At 36.0% G+C, this 18521-nt stretch overlaps 1 long non-coding RNA gene across 1 annotated transcript; it reads right to left on the minus strand.

The window, feature by feature from the left end:
- Positions 1–3494: 3494 nt before the first annotated feature.
- Positions 3495–8103, minus strand: LOC110804982 (uncharacterized). The gene is made up of 4 exons (XR_008924194.1): positions 7436–8103; positions 6870–7012; positions 5658–5821; positions 3495–3700 (listed from the first exon to the last, which is right to left on the minus strand). It is a non-coding gene; the product is annotated as an uncharacterized lncRNA (long non-coding RNA).
- Positions 8104–18521: the final 10418 nt, after the last annotated feature.

Raw genomic sequence — 18521 nt, forward strand, 5'->3', positions numbered from 1 at the left:
CGAAAGATACTCTTTTTGTCAAAATTTTAGAATGCCTTTTACATGCGGAATTGACACAAAAATCACTCGATTTGTATGAGTAACGAAGAAACTGCCGAAAAACTGCGTACGTATAATTAAATAAACGCAATTTGCAATTAATTAACAATTACGAAAATTAATCACCCCTTTTAATTCTTGCAAATTTGTAATATTTAACCATGTTCATGCAAATTAGATTATGAAAATAATAAAGGGCTCGTGATACCACTGTTAGGTTATGATACATATGATATTACATAAATCATGCGGAAACAACCATTAACCCAGGAATACATATTATTTACACATAATCATATAGCATAATTTAGATGCATACTCTTTGTTGCGTGCCCTCCCTAGCTGCGCCCGAACCGAACAAGAACAAGTCTTTAGGACTCCAAGTGTCGTCCCTCCGTAGATAGTCCACAGCACGTCCGGATCCGCCTTAAGATTGACCAACTAGAATCGCCCTTAAGGTACTAGAATTTTCGGCACTTTTGAGCAAGATGTGTGACTGAATTTTTCTCTCAAAAACTCACTTTGAATACTTAAAAACTCGTTATAAATTGTGAACCCAGGCCACATATTTATAGGGGTATGGAAAGAGAATTGGAATCCTATTAGGATACGAATTAATTAAACTTAGAATCCTACAAGAACTCTATTTAATTAATTTATCAAATAGAATTAGGAATTTAATCATTAACCGAACTCTGCACGTTTTAGGAATCGTGCATGAACACAAACTCACACACACACACACGGCAGCCACGATGGGCCGCCCATACGCGTGCGTGCGAGCAGCAGCCCACGCAGCGAGGCCCACGCAGCCGCGGCCTTGGCGCGCGCTGGCACTACTACAAAAATGGGCAAAGAGACCCTTAAGAAAAGACCCTTTGATTGAGATAACGGGTCTCTTTAATATAAGAGATCCATTTTTAGAGATAACGGGTCTCTACTAAGTGAAATAAGACAGCAAAAAAAAGAATTAGAAAAGCAAGAGACCCGTTATTTTGTTTAACGGGTCTCTAATTTATCAAAGGGCCCACTTTTTATTTGGAGAAAATAAGGAAAGATAAAAAAGAGACCCGTTATTTATTTTAATGGGTCTCTAAATGCACTGGACCCACGTGACTACAGAGAAGTAGAAAAAGAGGAGACTTTTTTTGTTGATACCGGGTCTCTTGCTTTTTTCTTCTTCAAATCTCCCAAACTTTGTTTCATTGAAAAAAAAATCAAGCTTTTCTATCTCTCTTCCTATTAGGATACGAATTAATTAAACTTATAATCCTACAAGAACTCTATTTAATTAATTTATCAAATAGAATTAGGAATTTAATCATTAACCGAACTCTGCACGTTTTGGGAATCGTGCATGAACACAAACTCACACACACACACACGGCAGCCACGATGGGCCGCCCATACGCGTGCGTGCGAGCAGCAGCCCACGCAGCGAGGCCCACGCAGCCGCGGCCTTGGCGCGCGCTGGGCCTGCCTTGCGGTAGGCCTGGGCGCTGCCTTGGCTGGGCTTGTGGCGCGCGTTTGGCTTGCTGGACGATGGCCTGGCTTCGAGCTGGGCCCTCGTCCGGCAGGCCTCGTCCGATGCTTATTCGTACGATACGCTTCCGATTAAATTTCCGATTCCGGAATTCATTTCCGATACGAACAATATTCAACATTTCCGATTCCGGAATTAATTTCCGTTTCGAACAAATATTTAATATTTCCGTTTCCGGAATTATTTTCCGATTCCGATAATATTTCCGATTCTGACAATATTTCCGTTTCCGGTAATATTTCCGATTCTGGCAATATTTCCATTTCCGATAATATTTTCCGATACGTACCATGTTTCCGTTTCCGGCAACATCTACGACTTGGATAATATTTATATTTCCGATACGATTCATATTTCCGTTTCCGGCAATATCATCGTTTCCGTAGTATTCATTTCTTGCCTGTGACGATCTCAGCTCCCACTGAAACCAAGATCCGTCGATTCCGAATATCCATAGATGGAGTATTTAATGCCATTAAATACTTGATCCGTTTACGTACTATTTGTGTGACCCTACGGGTTCAGTCAAGAGTAAGCTGTGGATTAATATCATTAATTCCACTTGAACTGAAGCGGCCTCTAGCTAGGCATTCAGCTCACTTGATCTTACTGAATTATTAACTTGTTAATTAATACTGAACCGCATTTATTAGACTTATCATAGAATGCATACTTGGACCAAGGGCATTATTTCCTTCACGATAATGCCTTGATAATTCTCTACGTTTTATATTAAAAGATTATTTTAGAAAAGAGAGAATTGTCGGGGTGTTACAAAGTGGTATCTAGAAGCTAAGGTTTTACTTTAATATATTTTTAGGCGCCTAACTATCTAGTTATTTAAAATAAAATTCTTAAAATCGAGCTTATACGTATTATAGTGTTCAAAAATTGGTACTTTTTTTTGGGGGGCCGATTTCATTTTATCTTGTTTGAAAGTATATAAAATTTCTTATTTAAGTTCGAAATCGAAATATTTATTCAAGTTAAAGTGATACTTTCGACATTTTTTTTATTTTTCTTATTATTTATTATTCAAACAAAAATGAGTACATTCTATTTAAAGAAGTTCAAATTTTTTTTTTAGTTGTTTCAAGAGTTAGAATTCGTTATTTAGGAAATATAAATCTTTTTCGAATTAATAACTTTATTTTCGAATTTATTCGCTACGCATTTCCTTAATTTATTTTACTTTATTTATTTTATAATTTTATTTATGTTATTATTCTATGTTATAATTTTCTTATATTATCGTCCTTTTATTTTGTTATTTAAATTATTCCAATGCTTTAGTTTATGAGAGATGGGTAGTATAAGAAGGGCATATAAGATAGAATTATATGTGCATTGGTAGCTAGTCAATGCACTAGTAGAAAAAACCCTTATTGCAGCGGGCTTTTAGACCCCTGTTGCAGCGTACATCGTATGCTGCAACTGGGGGGCCTGCAACAAGTCTGAACTTGTTGCAGCGTACAATGTTCGCTACAAAAAGTGATTTGTTGCAGCGGGCTTTTAGATGTACGCTGCAACAAGTGCCAAAAAATTGGCAAAATTTTGGACTTGTTGCAGCGTACATATATATATGTACGCTGCAAAAGACTCAACTTTTTGCAGCGTACATTTATTTGTACGCTGCAACAAGTCTGAATTACTCAATTTTTTGCAGCGTACATTTATTTGTACGCTGCAACAAGTCTGAATTTTTGCGAAATTTTTTTCCCTTGTTGCAGCGTACAACATATATGTACGCTGCAAAAAAGCACTTTTGGCGGGAAAATTCTAATTTTGTTTAGGGATACCTAGAGTGCCTTGCACCAAATATAGAAACCTGTCAAAACAATAATAGAATAACGCAACCTGTATAACAAATATAAAAACAACAACTGGAGTTTTGTATACTATATATCCCAAAACCAAAGTGCACATATTACATTTAAATATATGTTCCAATTTCAACATAAACATACATTTTAATATAAAATTTATTCTATAACAACTAAACCAACTCGATCAAGCGCGCTAAAGCCAATAATAAATACTTGTTGGTAAAAAACTTAGCCCATTGCTCACGAACCACATCAAATTCCTCGCATAAGGCGCAATCCTCGGAGTGTAGACCTTTACAAAAACAGAAATTTAAATTAAACATTAGATTAAATACAAATTAAATATCACATTTTAACATTCAAGAAACTAATGACAATGTCCTAATAGTCTAAAATGAGTCCTTAGGTTCTTTAGTTCAAAGTTGGGAGCGAAAATGTCATTTTAGCCTAAATATGACCTATAACGACCCAATGAGCCTATAGGTGCATAAATAGATTGGAACGAGTCTTAGATCGTTAAAATTATGCATATTAAACATGTAATAAGTTTTAAATGAGTCCTTAGGTTCTTTATTTTAAAGTTGGGAGCGAAAATGCCTTATTTTAGCCTAGATATGACCTATAACGATCAAACAAGCATTAAATGGGTATAAGTAGATTAGAATAAGTCATAGAAACTCAAAACTAAGCTTATTAATCATATAATAATTTAAAAATGAGTCCTTAGGTTCTTAAGTTCAAAGTTGGGAGCGAAAATGTCATTTTAGCCTAAATATGACCTAAAACGACACAATGAGCCTTAAATATGCATAAATGGATTGGAACGAGTCTTATAAAGTTAAAATTATGCATATTAAACATGTATTAAGTTTAAAATGCGTGCTTAGGTTCTTTATTTTAAAGTTAGGAGCGAAAATGCCTCATTTTAGCCTAAATATGACCTATAACTATCAAACAAGCATTAAATGTGCATAAACAGATTAGAATAAGTCTTAGAAACTTAAACTAAGCATATTTATCATATAATAAGTTTAAAATGAGTCATTAGGTTCTTAAGTTCAAAGTTGGGAGCGAAAATGTCATTTTAGCCTAAATATGACCTATAACGACACAATGAGCCTTAAATGTGCATAAATGGATTGGAATAAGTCCTAGAAAGTTAAAACTAGAATATAAAACATTTAGTAGGTTTAAAATGAGTCCTTAGGTTCTTTAGTTCATAGTTGGGAGCGAAAATGTCATTTTAGCCTAAATATGACCTACAACGACCTAATGAGCCTTAAAGGTGCATAAATAGATTGGAACGAGTCTTATAAAGTTAAAATTATGCATATTAAACATGTATTAAGTTTAAAATGAGTGCTTAGGTTCTTTATTTTAAAGTTAGGAGCGAAAATGCCTCATTTTAGCCTAAATATGACCTATAACTATCAAACAAGCATTAAATGGGTATAAGTAGATTAGAATAAGTCTTAGAAACTTAAAACTAAGCATATTTATCATATAATAAGTTTAAAATGAGTCATTAGGTTCTTAAGTTCAAAGTTGGGAGCGAAAATGTCATTTTAGCCTAAATATGACCTATAACGACACAATGAGCCTTAAATGTGCATAAATGGATTGGAATGAGTCCTAGAAAGTTAAAAATAAGCATATAAAACATTTAGTAAGTTTAAAATGAGTCCTTAGGTTCTTTGGTTCATAGTTGGGAGCGAAAATGTCATTTTAGCCTAAATATGACCTATAACGGCCAAAGAAGTCATGAATGTGCATAAATAGATTGGATTAAGTCTTGTAAAGTTAAAAGTAATCATATAAAACATTTAATATGTTTAAAATGAGTCCTAAGGTTCTTTATTTCATATTTGGGAGCAAAAAAGCCTCATTTTAGCCTAATATGACCTATAACGACCAAACAAGCCTTAAATTTGCATAAGTAGATTGGAATGAGTGTTAGAAAGTTAAAACTATTCATATTAAACATGTAATAAGTGTAATACTCTGAGAAAATATGTAGCTTTTCCTATTTGGTTTATTGTTCACAAATCAGGATCTTTGGACAACAACAAATGCTTATTAATCCAAGAAGCTTTTCCTATGTGGTTAAAACCCACACATTATTCACAATCTTCAACTTTTGTGATAATCATAAATCATAATGGACAAGCACTGTAGAATAGAGGTAGTCTAGATGCCTGAAAAACCTATAGCCTGGATATCGAACCTCCTAGTTAGATGAAAGCTCATACCTGACCAGATGCGGCCAATCCATCAGTTAAAAGAGAGACAGCCAACCACACTTGCATACAGATTTGATTAGCAGCCATAGCTAGAGGACCTTGACGAGCAGCCATCGAGGTCCCAATCGTCATAGTTATCAAAACAGCCACAGTTCTTCCAATCAGAAATCCACCTGGAAAAAAGGTAAACATAAGGAAACAGACGGCAATCCAAACATGTACGAGTAACACTTTAAGTAGGTACAAACAATGGCCACTTAAGCAGACTAATTTAAGAAGTTTGTAATGGTGATTATTAAGTAGAAGGTTATTAAAATCAATGTGTTGGATAAAATTTCAGACTGTATTTTCTTTCTTATGCCAATCAAGAACATCAAAGATGAAAACTTTAAATGTGTGAAAATTATAAAGAAAGAACAGTTCAATAATCTAGAAGATGCAATCAAATAGCTTTCTTGCAAGTACTTAACTTTAACTGGGAGACAACTTGTTTGGAAATGATTGATCTAAAGTCCCTTTAACAATAAATGGTGGTAAAGGTGATGAGCTTATAAGAATTTTCGCAAGGAAATTCCATGTCAAAGTCCATAATAAGAATTTTGTATCTCAGGATGAGTTATTCATGGACAAGGAAGGTGGAGGGTATTTCAATACCCCAGGGGAAGACCCTTCTGTTCTTTTGCGTGTAAAAGAAGATCATGATGGTGCGGAGCCTTCTGGAAACTCAGTTGCAGCAATCAACCTTGTCAGGTTGGCCTCAATTTTTGAGAAGCAAAAAACCTAAGATGTATAGAAACGGGTGCACGTAGAGAATACATGCTTATAAAGGGAACCCGATATATAGAAAGGGTCATTCTCCTCTTTCTGGAGAATCAGATGACTTGAAAAATGAGAAAGCCAGAAAAGAAGACAAAGAAGGTGAAGAGATATACATGACTCCTATATAGAAAGGCTCATTGCTAGTGTGTTAAGTCAGTTGGGAGTGAGTTTGTTGGATACTGTTTGCAGTTGTTAGGTCAACATGGGCCATTGTTGACTTGAGCTGTGTATGGTCTGGTGTCAAAAAGTTAGCAACTTAATTAGTTCATATCTACTTAACAATCAGTATGTCATATAAGAATAACAAAAAACCTCAAACATCCACTAACCTCAATATAATACTAAAAACTATGTAAACCATGTCATAATACAAATCTTGAAGAAGAAAGAAGAGAAGCATACATTTAGCAGCACATTCAGAAACACATTCAGTACAGGAATGAGTTCCAACTCCAGCAGCATTTCCAACACCAGCTGTCTTATTTAATCATTAAAAACACCATCAATTTCTGAAACCTAATCTCGACGCCTCTCCATTTGCTTTGCTGGTGTTGAACAATGAAACCCAAATTATCACAAATCTATACTATTGTAGTGAAATTGCAAAGCTATATGCAATCCTGAGACATTAACATCTCAATGAAAGAAGAATTTTAGTAAAGATGGATTCAATTCTTCTAATAATATGAAGTGAACATCCTAATTCCCATCAAATGACAGTATTACTTGATAAACATGGTATTTCTCAGCTCTAATCGTTCCCTAACTAAAACTTTAAGTCTTATTTTATTTTAACTTCTTCAAAGAGATTAAAGGCAAAATGATGGTTAACAAAACTTAAATAGTTCATATCTGCCATAAATTACTATATCATACAAGATTACTAAAACCTCTAACAATCAGCAAATCCAACTTCAATCAACACTAAAAATTATGTAAATCTTAAAGAAGAAATAAGAGAAGCATACCGATGCCTATACTTAAAGAGCAGTAGCATAACCAAAAAGAATCAACCTCAACCCATATCCCAAAATCTAAGTGCAGAGTTTGCGGATGAAATCCTGATAATTAAGCGTCCTCAAATCCCTAATTCTGAACGAAAGAGGAAAAAAGGAAACCCTAGCTTAGTAGATCGTTCCCTCTTTCGATTAAAAAATAAAATGGAGCCAAAACCCTAAAATTTGGGGGAAAATAGTTAATTCAATTTTACAAAAATTGAATAAGCCGAATCTTAAATTGAATAGAGATATATACCTCCGTAGTGCATAAATTCACTTAAATTTGAAGAAAAACGGGCGGTGGTGGTGGTGGTGAGAAACGCGATTGGTGAGAAACGGTGGTAGTTGAACCCAATTGGATCTCCATCGGAAGGTGGTGAGACGGTGGTGAACGCGGCAGAATTTCGAGATTACAAATCCGTCTTACCCTTGGTGGCCGGCTTTCGTGAAAGAAAGGTACAGGTTCAGAGAATTGAAGATGGGAGGACTGAGAGGGTAGGCTGGTAGCTCACTAGCTGCTCGTGGTTTTTCTTGGAAGAGGAGAGGGTTTCGAATAAAGGTGGCGACTGGCGAGGAGGCCAGAACCACCGACGAGTAAGCTATGGCGACGCAGGAAGGGTTTTTTTTGGGGACTACGCAGGAAAAGGTAAGGGAAGAAGAGGGGAGTTAAGCGCGAGAAATGAAATTTTAATATTGCAGCGAATTTTTTTTTGACCCGGGCTATTGCAGGGGGCTTTTAAATGTACGCTGTGACAAAAATAGGTTATTGCAGGGGGCTTTTAAATTGTACGCTGCAACAAACTTTTTTGCAGGGAACAATTAAATTGTACGCTGCAACAACCCTTTAAAAGGTTTGACCCGCGTTGACCGACTGGTTATTGAAGCGTATTAATACATGTACGCTGCAACAAGGGGGCTGCAACAGGGGTTTTTTCTACTAGTGATGCTAGCATAAGAAATTGATTGTTATGTACGTGCGTGTGTTAATTGTTTAATGTTACATTTAAATGTGCATAAAGAATTGTTTGCTTCCACAAAACTTATTGCATTATTGAACTTTGTTTATGATTTGGTTGGAAAATCGTTAGTGAGATCTTGAATTGTTTATTTCAGGAATAAAATGTTTCTTTCCAAGTATACCAACATAGGATCCTTCGAGAAACTTGATATAGAAACCCCTGACATTTACGTAAAGAAAATTGTGTTTGGATGTGAATATCATGCTAAAGTTCAAGGGCAACCTATCTTAATGAGAAAGGATACCATAGCAGCCACTATTATTAATTGCTTACCTAACAAATTTCCATACCTAGAACTCAAGGAAAAGTTTAAAGACATGCATTCTGATAATGGAACTCCAAACTTGGCTAAGTATGGGACTTGGGATGGTAGATGGAAATATGACTCAGAAATTCTGACCACCATTATTGAGGCGGCAGAAAGTGGGTTTAGAGACGGTAAAATCGTAGGGAGTCATGTTGGAGATGCAGTTACAAAAGAACCTATGGGAGTAAGTGTAAATAATGACATAGAGGAAAATGATGTAGCTGTGGAGAATGCGAATGTAGGTGTTGAGGCAGAGAATCCTAACCCAGTGGCCCATGAGCCAACCATTGAGATTTCTAGTGATTCAGATGCAGAGCTCGAAAGTGAACAGGAGATAGCAAGTGAGCCTAATCAAGATGAAGACATGGAAGAAGATGAAGACCTTGAGGAAGAGTTCGATGATCTTGAGATCTAAAATTCACTCCGCAAGTTTTCAGGAGCAATGGATAGGCAAGAGGCCACAAATATTTTGAAATCATAATAGTTAATTAGCTCTTTTATGTTTTAAAGAATAAGTAGCAAAGCTACAACGGTTTAAGGTTAAAGTTTCTTGAAGTTTGAAATGTTCTTTATTATTTTCAAGGATGTAATAAACCTTTATGGAGTTAGCAATAACAGTTAAAGTTTTCAAGGAATTGTTCTTTATTCTATTTTGAGGATTCCATAATATCCAACCTTTAGGTAACACGTCATGGATTATTTTTTCTATTGGTTGCATACTCAGTGTGAATTGTGGATCAATTTAATTGCCATAAAAATATTCAATGATTTGAGTACATAAAGGAAGTGAGGGCCAATCTAGACCCTCATGACCAATATGATTCAAAATGTTATGCCTTATGTGCAGTGTGTGAATGTCTTTCGTGAATTATTGAGGATGATTACTTTTCAATGATTATTGCATCTTGTAGACGATCGTTGCACCTTCGTAAACGATTGTCGTCCTTCGTAATTGATGTTTATGAATGTGAACATTGTTGGTTGATGCGATCTTTATGGTCAATTCAAAAATTAAATTGTATGGGATAACTTAAAGGTGATGTTTCAAACCTAAAGTAGGGTATACTAATTGCAGGTCGCGTTCTAGAATGACCAACAACAATGATTTAGCTGCTGCGTTTCGCCTCTTGGCGGAAAAGCTAACCCAGGAGAGGACTGAGCGCCCTGATTCTGCAGGGGAAATGTTTGAAAGACTTTCTAAGGTTAAGCCACCGTATTTCAAGGGGCAAGCAGATCCAACCTTCCTTGAAAATTGGATTAGGGAATTTGAGAAACTATTTGAGGCTGTGAGTTGCCCTAGGAGTATGAGAGTAAGTCAAGCTATCCTTTACCTGAAAGATGAGGCCGACCGTTGGTGGAAGGAAAATGGAACTAGACTAAGTGCTGCTGAGGGATTCAATTGGGATTCATTGATTGTTGCATTGAGGGGGAAGTTTTATCCTCCTTTTATGAGAAAGCAGAAAGCGCAGGAGTTCATCAACCTTAGGATGGGGAATATGACTATTGCTGAATACTATAGCAAGTTTATAGCTTTATCGAGGTTTGCACCTGAGGTGGTAGCTACTGAGGAGCTAAAAGCTCAAAGGTTCGAGCAAGGGCTAACTGATGAAATTCAACTGGGATTAGGTGGAGAAACCTTTACATCCTTGGACATAGTGTATGGGAGAGCTGCTCATATTTATGGTCTGCAGTCTAGAAGGGACAAGAAAACTGTGGTAATTGGGGAAAAGAGAAAAGATTCTGATGCTGGGGGTAACCAAGAAAACTTTAAAAGGAATAGAAACGGAAATGGGAATGGAAATGGGAATTTCCAAGGAGGAAACAATCAGGGGCACCACAACAACTCGAACCAATCTAAGAGAGTGCATCATTGCAAAATGTGCAGTAACAATCACCCTGGTAAGAACTGCAAAGGAGAATTAGTGACCTGCAACTATTGTAAGAAAAGGGGACATAGGGAGTATGAGTGCTTCACTAAGCATAGAAAGGAACAAAATAGTAATGGAGGTGGAAACCAAGTGAGGTTTAACCAATCTGGAGGTCAAAATTCAAAGCCTGGAGGGGCACAAAACAATCAAGAGAACTATAATAAGCCTGCAAATGATAACAACAACCCGAATAAGGCTCCAGGAAAGTTGTACATGATGAATCAGAATGAAGATGAACGATCTTCCGATATAGATTCTGGTACTTTTCTATTAACTCCGCGCAAGTTAAGCATTATTTAATTCGTGGTGACTTGTTCTTTTGTTTCGTCATCTGTTGTGAAAAGTCTAAAGTGAGTAGTTTTAGTGAAATAGGAATTTTGAGGATAGAATTCGTCGAAAGAGAATTTTGGTTAGCTATTCCCTGAGGTGAGTTACGAGGGCGTAACTCGTTTTCTTTAAGGGAGGTAGAATGCGATAGAAATTCGCGCTTTTTACCTATTTTATGGCATTTTTATGCATTTTATTGCTTATTTTAGCAAATTTTACAAGTTGATGCAAAGTAAATAGATTCTCCGCATAAGAAAAGATGTTCATGAGTAACACAAACAACTTTGAGTTGGCAAAAGAATGCACATAGGTGGCACAAGTACTTCTCTAGTAAGAATAAGTTAAAAGCTTTTGGGGAAAATGTGGGAAATTTCGTGTCAAGTTTCGGGACGAAACTTCTTTTAAGAGGGGTAGATTGTAATACCCCGTAAATTTATAAATTTTATTAATATATTTTAACGTATATTATTTATATTTAAATAGAATTTATGAATTTTAAGTAATAAATATATAATTAACATATATTTATTTTATTTTAAGTACGTTCTAATATTTAACGATTTTTGAACTTTATTATATATTTAATGTATATTTAATTTTATGTAAATACATTTTAAATATTTTAACGATTTATGAAATTAAAAATAATTTCAGAATTTTATGTTGAAAAGAATTTGAGTTACGAAAACACATTAGAATTTGGAAAATAAGCCTAATCGATTTTGAATTCCAATACTAAGACTAAATCCTAACTCTAGCCTAATTGATAAAGCCCAAAGTAAAAAAACCCAAACTACCCACTCCCTTCTCTTTCAATATTACGTAAAAACAAAAGAAAAGAAACAATCAGCTACCTCCTTCAAACTCACGTAAACCCAAACCCTCAAAACCTGCTCCTTTCTTTGCAGCCGTAGCCGCCAACCACCGCCGGACTTCCGTCGCTGCACCACCGTACACCCGCCGGTAACCTCCTTCTTCTTGGCCGTCCTTCTTCTTCGTTCTCTTCTCCTTCGCCCTTATTCTTCTCTGTTTGTTTATTTGCTCCTCCTCACTCGCTGCTCGTTCGCAGCCGACACCACCGTCAGCACTGTCGTGCGCCACCGCGCTGCACCGTCCGCCTGCACCGGCGCCGCTTCCCTACTCCTACTCTAATCGGTATTATCTCCCCCTTGTTTTCTTATTTCTCATTTATTTTCTCCTCCTAACTCCTTGCGTTTTGCCTACCCTCGAACCAGCCACCACCGCGTCGCACGCCCAGCCGCCGCGCCACCACTCTGCAACCTCCGTGCTCGCTGCCGCAAAGTCCACCGCCGGCCAGCCTCTCCTCTTTCTCTCCTTTTGGTTATTTCTTAAACCCTAAGTTATTTAAATGTTTTAATTACGTTTTAATAATTTAATTTATGTTTCTTGAATTAAATTTATGATTTTTATGATTAAGTTATGAAATTTCAGATTATATGTTGTTGAAATTAATTTAATTATTTTCAGATTTATTAACTACGTTTAATTTAGGGTCTTAATGAAGTTTTATTAATTTAATTCATGCTCCTTGAATGTAAATTATAAGTTATCATGATTAAATTATATTTTCAGATTATATATTATGTTTAAATAATAAATTTAATTTTCAGATTATGTAATTGAATTGAAATAAGGAATTTAATTATTAAAGCATGGATTTTTAAGGTTTTAATATTCTAAAATCATAATAGAATGATTATATATTATTAAAGCTATTATTTTTATGATTTTAATAACGTTGATTATGTTTTGTGGACGTTTGAAATTATTTTATATTGCTGGAAATTTTAAAAGGGATGTTTTATTGGAGTTTAGAACGTTTTGGGATCATTAGGTTAATAGTTATTATGCTTGGAGGTTATTTAGTTAAGTTTCGATATTGGGGATGGTTCAAAATGTGTTTAGGGTCTATTTAGAGTACTTTAGTATTGCTGTAAATTGTTGGATATTGATTGGGAATTTTATTGGTTGTTTTTAGGCGGAGAATTCTTTGTAGGCGACTTTTGAATTCGTTAAAGTGGCCTATCAGTTTGTTTACACAAGGTACGTACATACCTGTGTGCTTGAAATGTGTGTGATTTGTTGAAACCATGTTGAAATTGTTGATGAACTTAGTTATGTTGAAAGTGCATGTTTAATATTGTTGGATGGACATGTTGATCATATATATTTCGTTATGAGAATTATAACATGTTAGTATGGATTATTGATGCAAGCATGTCAGTTGGGAACTTTATTTTATATACATTGATTCAGATCGATTGATCGTTGTTCCCTTTTAGTTTTTCACTACTTTATAAGGGCCGAGGACCTTGTTTAGTAAGTTGAAACCTTATGCCCATATAGAGGGTTGATCAGTATTAAAGGAAATGTTGAATTATTTGGAATAAGTCTTGATTGACATCTCTGTGATCACTTACTTAATTCCAAGAGAAAAACAGTCGTGAATAAATGTTGTTTGTATGCCTTATGTGATTGTTGAGTCACAACATAGTTTAATTTATAAATCATGTAAAGTGAAACTGAGTAGCAATAGCTTTAGACTGTGCACGTCTAAAGTGACGGACAATCAGGAGTTGGGGTCATGGGTAGCCTATGGCTTTTTCTGGGGCCGGATTGATCACCGGTTCTATTTTATTCAAAGGTCCCTCGATATCGCAGGTCATTGGGGTTTACGGAGTCGCGCCCGTACCTCGTCTTCCTTAGTGAAGAAGAAGAAGTTTCTTGTAGCAACTCGGTCCATTGACTATTTCAATTAAAATAATGTTATTGTTATAAAAGTCTAGTCCAGTCTAGCCTAGTCTAGTCAAGTGTGGTATTCAAATTAATATGTGTTGTTTGCCCTTACTTATCGTTTATTAGTATCATGTGAAGATTGTTTTTGTTTTAGTATGTAGTACTCAGCTTTGCTGATTACGTGCTTTTGCTTGTGCATGTTGATCATGACTATGCCTTATTGATCCTGTGATGACCCAATCTTTGGTGAGCAGTCTCTAAGGATCAATAAGCACTGTCCATCTACAGGTTTGAAGATGATGCATCATGGGGATCGGGATTAGAGAGCTTGTATTTAGTTTTGTTTTGCTAAGTGACTTGGTTTGTTAATTTGGACTTTAAACTTGTCGTACTATTTATATTTCCTTATTTTCGTTGATTGGTTTTTGGGATTAAACCTGTAATCGATTATTTATAAAACTAAAGTTAGTTTTATGTTTTCCGCTGCAAAATTCTGAATAAGCCGTTACGTTTTCACACGGGCGATAATGCCTTGATAATTCTCTACGTTTTATATTAAAAGATTATTTTAGAAAAGAGAGAATTGTCGGGGTGTTACATCCTCTCTCGCAAATTTTCTCTCCCATCAGTCCTCACGCATCTCTAATCAAGGTTTCAGCTTAAAATTCAATCCATCAATGGCGTTTGCAGATATTAGGTAATTTTCATCTCCCTCCTACATTTTCTCTTCAAAAATCTCAAATTAGGGTTTCGAAATTATCAATTTTTTTCCCCAAATCGTCGATGAGTTTTAGGTTGAATAACAAAACAACGATTTACGGTATAAATTTATTTGTATGCTTTCTTTTTCTTTTTTGACTTTTGAATTATTTAATTATATGTTCTCGTTTGTTGTTTTTGCGGTTATTTTGTGTATAAATCGAATTGTTATTTCCCCTTCTTTTCTAGATTTATGAACTAAGATTTTAGCTTTTTAACTACTGGAATATCTGATATACTTAATAAGTAATTTACGTTCTAATTGGTAGTTCTTTTATTTTAATTGCTCTGTTATGAATATTGTTCTTGCTGTTGTTTATGTGTTTTTCTATTTTGCAAGTGCTGATAATGCTTCTACCACTTGTGTAGTGTCCTTTGCCGTAGATGAATGAATACATGTAGTATAAGATAATGATGTTTCTCTCTGTTGTATTGGTTGGGACATCACTTAAGGTTTTCAGATATAACTCCTCAGACTGCCTGTTGCATCTCCTTGGGACTCTTAGAAGATTTTACCTAGAGTTCGGCATTATGACTGCGTATTTGTTGGAATACTCCCTCCGTCGCGGAATACTCAACCCGGTTTGACCGGCACAGAGTTTAAGGGACTTGAATTGACTTATTTAATTTAATAGGTAGTAGTTGATAGTGGGGTATTATTTTAATGTAGTTAGTGGGAGTTGGGTTAAGAGGTGGAGTTGGGGGAGAGTAGGAGTTGAATTTTTAATTATTTTTTGTATGGAGTAGGGGGTAGGTGGGTTAATAGGGGTGGAGTGAGAAATAATATAATATTGTTAGAATATTTCCATTTTTAGAAACAGGTCAAGTATTAAGGGACGGCCCGATAAGGAAAACAGGTCAAGTATTCCGGGACGGAGGGAGTACAACTTAAGGTTTTCAGATATTAGCTACCAAGAGTTCAGACTGCCTGTTGCATTGTTTGGACTCTTAGAAGATTTTTATCTAGTGTGACGTTTGATTGTGTTTTCGAGCGATATGCATTGGCCAGTTTGGTTGAAATATGACCTGAGGTTTTCAGTTATTTAGCACTTGAGATTACCTATTGCTTCTATTGGACTCTTAGAAGATTTACCTTGAGTGTGGTGTTCTGGTCGTGTTTTCGAGCGTTATCCACGGGTCAATTTGGTTGGGAAAAGCTGCTTCCATCTACTTAGGTGAATCTGTTTTTACAATAAATATTTTTTGTTGTTAGATGGCTATTAATTGTCACAACACAAAACATTTTGATTTACTTTTTAGTTATTTTGATTTAGTTTTTGGTTATTATGATTTAGTTTTGAGGTATTTTGATTTACTTTTTACTCCATGTTCCCTCGTTAGTGTTGTATATACAAATAAAAAATAGAATTGTAACATGGGAGCAATGACTTGTGTAATGAAAAAGAGTGTAAGAGTTTATAGATGATACGGTTTTGCGTATGTTGTGTTTCCAGTTTTTTGGAATGAGTTTTCCGTCTCTGTCTGCTATGCTTTTGTTGATATTGACAAGCTTCTTGATGTAATCCAAGCCGGCGTTGTCGTCATTGATAGTGTCGTCAATCATCATCGACAATGTCGTCGGACGTCATCGACAGTGTTGGCGGACATCATCAACATTATATCTGCAATCAAAGTCTTGTGTGCGATGTTATCACGAAAAATAAATTATATAATTGTATTGTTAGTTGTAGCATATAAATAAGATTATGATCAATATTTAAGATCATGAGTAAGAGTAAAGTATACTATCTCGTCCCTCTGTGGCAACTTCAAGAAAGTATTTGAGTTGGAGTTAGCCAAAAATAAGATGTCGTATGCCAATATCTGATGTCAAGTATTTGCAATGCTATGATGGATTGTCCCTGTGTCCTTGACATTCTGGTTGTGTTGTTCTCATGGTCGTCGACGTCTTCGTGTCGTTGTTAGTGAACCACGTTGTCATGATCGTCTTTTAAAACTTTCTTTTACAGAGAAGTCACTAGTTGATGTTGATCCAGCACTGCCTCGACATGGAGTTTGCATCAGGAGACGACTTATGGGTGTCGCAACATTAACCTTCTGACGACATCATTGGTTTGGGATCTGTGATGACAAACAACTACAACATGGTCTTTTGCATATCTCGTTTGCTTAGTCATTTGAAAAGGTGAACCCATTTTTTGTCTCGTCAAGGATTGATGTCTTCATGAAGATGATCTAGTCGGCCTGCATAGATATGACACCACTTCACGAACTCGTCATGTCTGGGTTGTTTGACGTCACTCCACACTCTGATGTCGAACCGTACTTTTGATGACGACACAATCTCGACACATCTCTATTGACGGCGCTCCGACATCGACTCGTACTTTGATGACGACATTGTCTCGTCACATCTACCTTCAACGTACACATGCTGCCACCGACTCGTACTTTGGTGACGACACGGTCTCGGCACATCTTTTGATGACAACACGATCTCGACACATCTTTTGATGACGACATGGTCTCGACACATCTTTTGCTGGCGGCACGGTCTCGGCACATCTTCTGATGACGACACGGTCTCGACACATCTGCTTGCCGGCGGCACGGTCTCGGCAAATCTTTTGATGACGAGGTGGGTTTGTACTCTTATTGGGGAGTGGTGGCGATGGAGGTTGCGGATCTGATATGCGATTGTAGAACTTCATTCTCCCTCGGAGAAGGATGATGTGCTTCTCCATGGTTTTCAGACGGCGAGTAACACCATTGGATAAGATTAGGAATGCGGACATGGTGGAGAAGTGGGTTATTTTTAGTGAATGGATGAGATTATCAAGCTCTTCTTGATTGTCAGGCCCACGGTGGACGCCAAATTGTTTTGGACAAATTCTATCCAGGGTCGGATTCGTCGGAGGGAGGGGGAGCTAACAATACGAATGAGCAAGATAATATAAATATGATGGGAGCAAAGATGAAAAACTCTTAAGGAAATGAGAGAGGGGTACGTACTATATTATCATGAAGTGTAGTAGTGTATGAATTCATGTCTACAATGAGCAATAATCTGCTATTTATACATGAGTAATTGAATTGCAATCATAAACACCATCATTAGACCAAGGAAATATTGCATGTAACCCCCCTAACCTTTAATGACTGTAACCTTCCCTTGATTTCAACCTTGCATTTAATAATTGTAACCGTCCCTTTACTTTAGCCATTTTCCTTGATCAATGTCCATAACCTTTATTATTGTCTTGATGGCTATCATATGACCATCTGAATGGGTCTGCCTTGCCACGTCATGGGGACGTTATTTTTCCTCCCCAACAATAACCACTCCAAAGTTCAAATCGATTGAGATTTTTTTTTTTTTTTTTGTAAATGTAAGACTAGAAGGATAAAAAAATATAAAAAAATGAAGATGACTATGGAAAAAAGAAGTTAAAGTATATTATTCCTTTTTTTTTGGTAAATGGGATTTTTATTAACCAAAAGATGATAATGTACACAGTGGCGGATCCAAGGGGAGGCCTACCCGGGCCTTGGCCCACCCCATGGATCTGCTTTGGGTTAAGTAATAAATGATCCAAGGTTAATGTTGAAGTTGTTATAGCCTAATGGTTTGTTTCTTAGCCATATAGTTTTACTACCCAATAGAAAACTAGGGATCGATTCCCCATCCCCCCAACCCTTATGCACATAAACATTTTATTTTATTTTGATTAGAATTTTATTTCAATTCCCTTGTACTTCCAAATATACATTGGTCTATCTTTATGTTTTAAAATTTTGCTATTTCAAACAATTAATAAATTTTCCTATTAAAATAAATTGCATTATTATTTTGATGAAACTTTAAAATTCAAAAACATAAATAACATAAACAATTTGGCCCACCCTAAAAAATTATCCTGGATCCCCCGCTGAATGTACAAAGACGACAAACTTCAAAGAATCTTAAACTTCAAAGTAAACGTTTTTAAAAAAAATTA

This window comes from Spinacia oleracea, chromosome 6 (genome assembly GCF_020520425.1).
Source record: "Spinacia oleracea cultivar Varoflay chromosome 6, BTI_SOV_V1, whole genome shotgun sequence".
Lineage (NCBI taxonomy): Eukaryota > Viridiplantae > Streptophyta > Magnoliopsida > Caryophyllales > Amaranthaceae > Spinacia > Spinacia oleracea.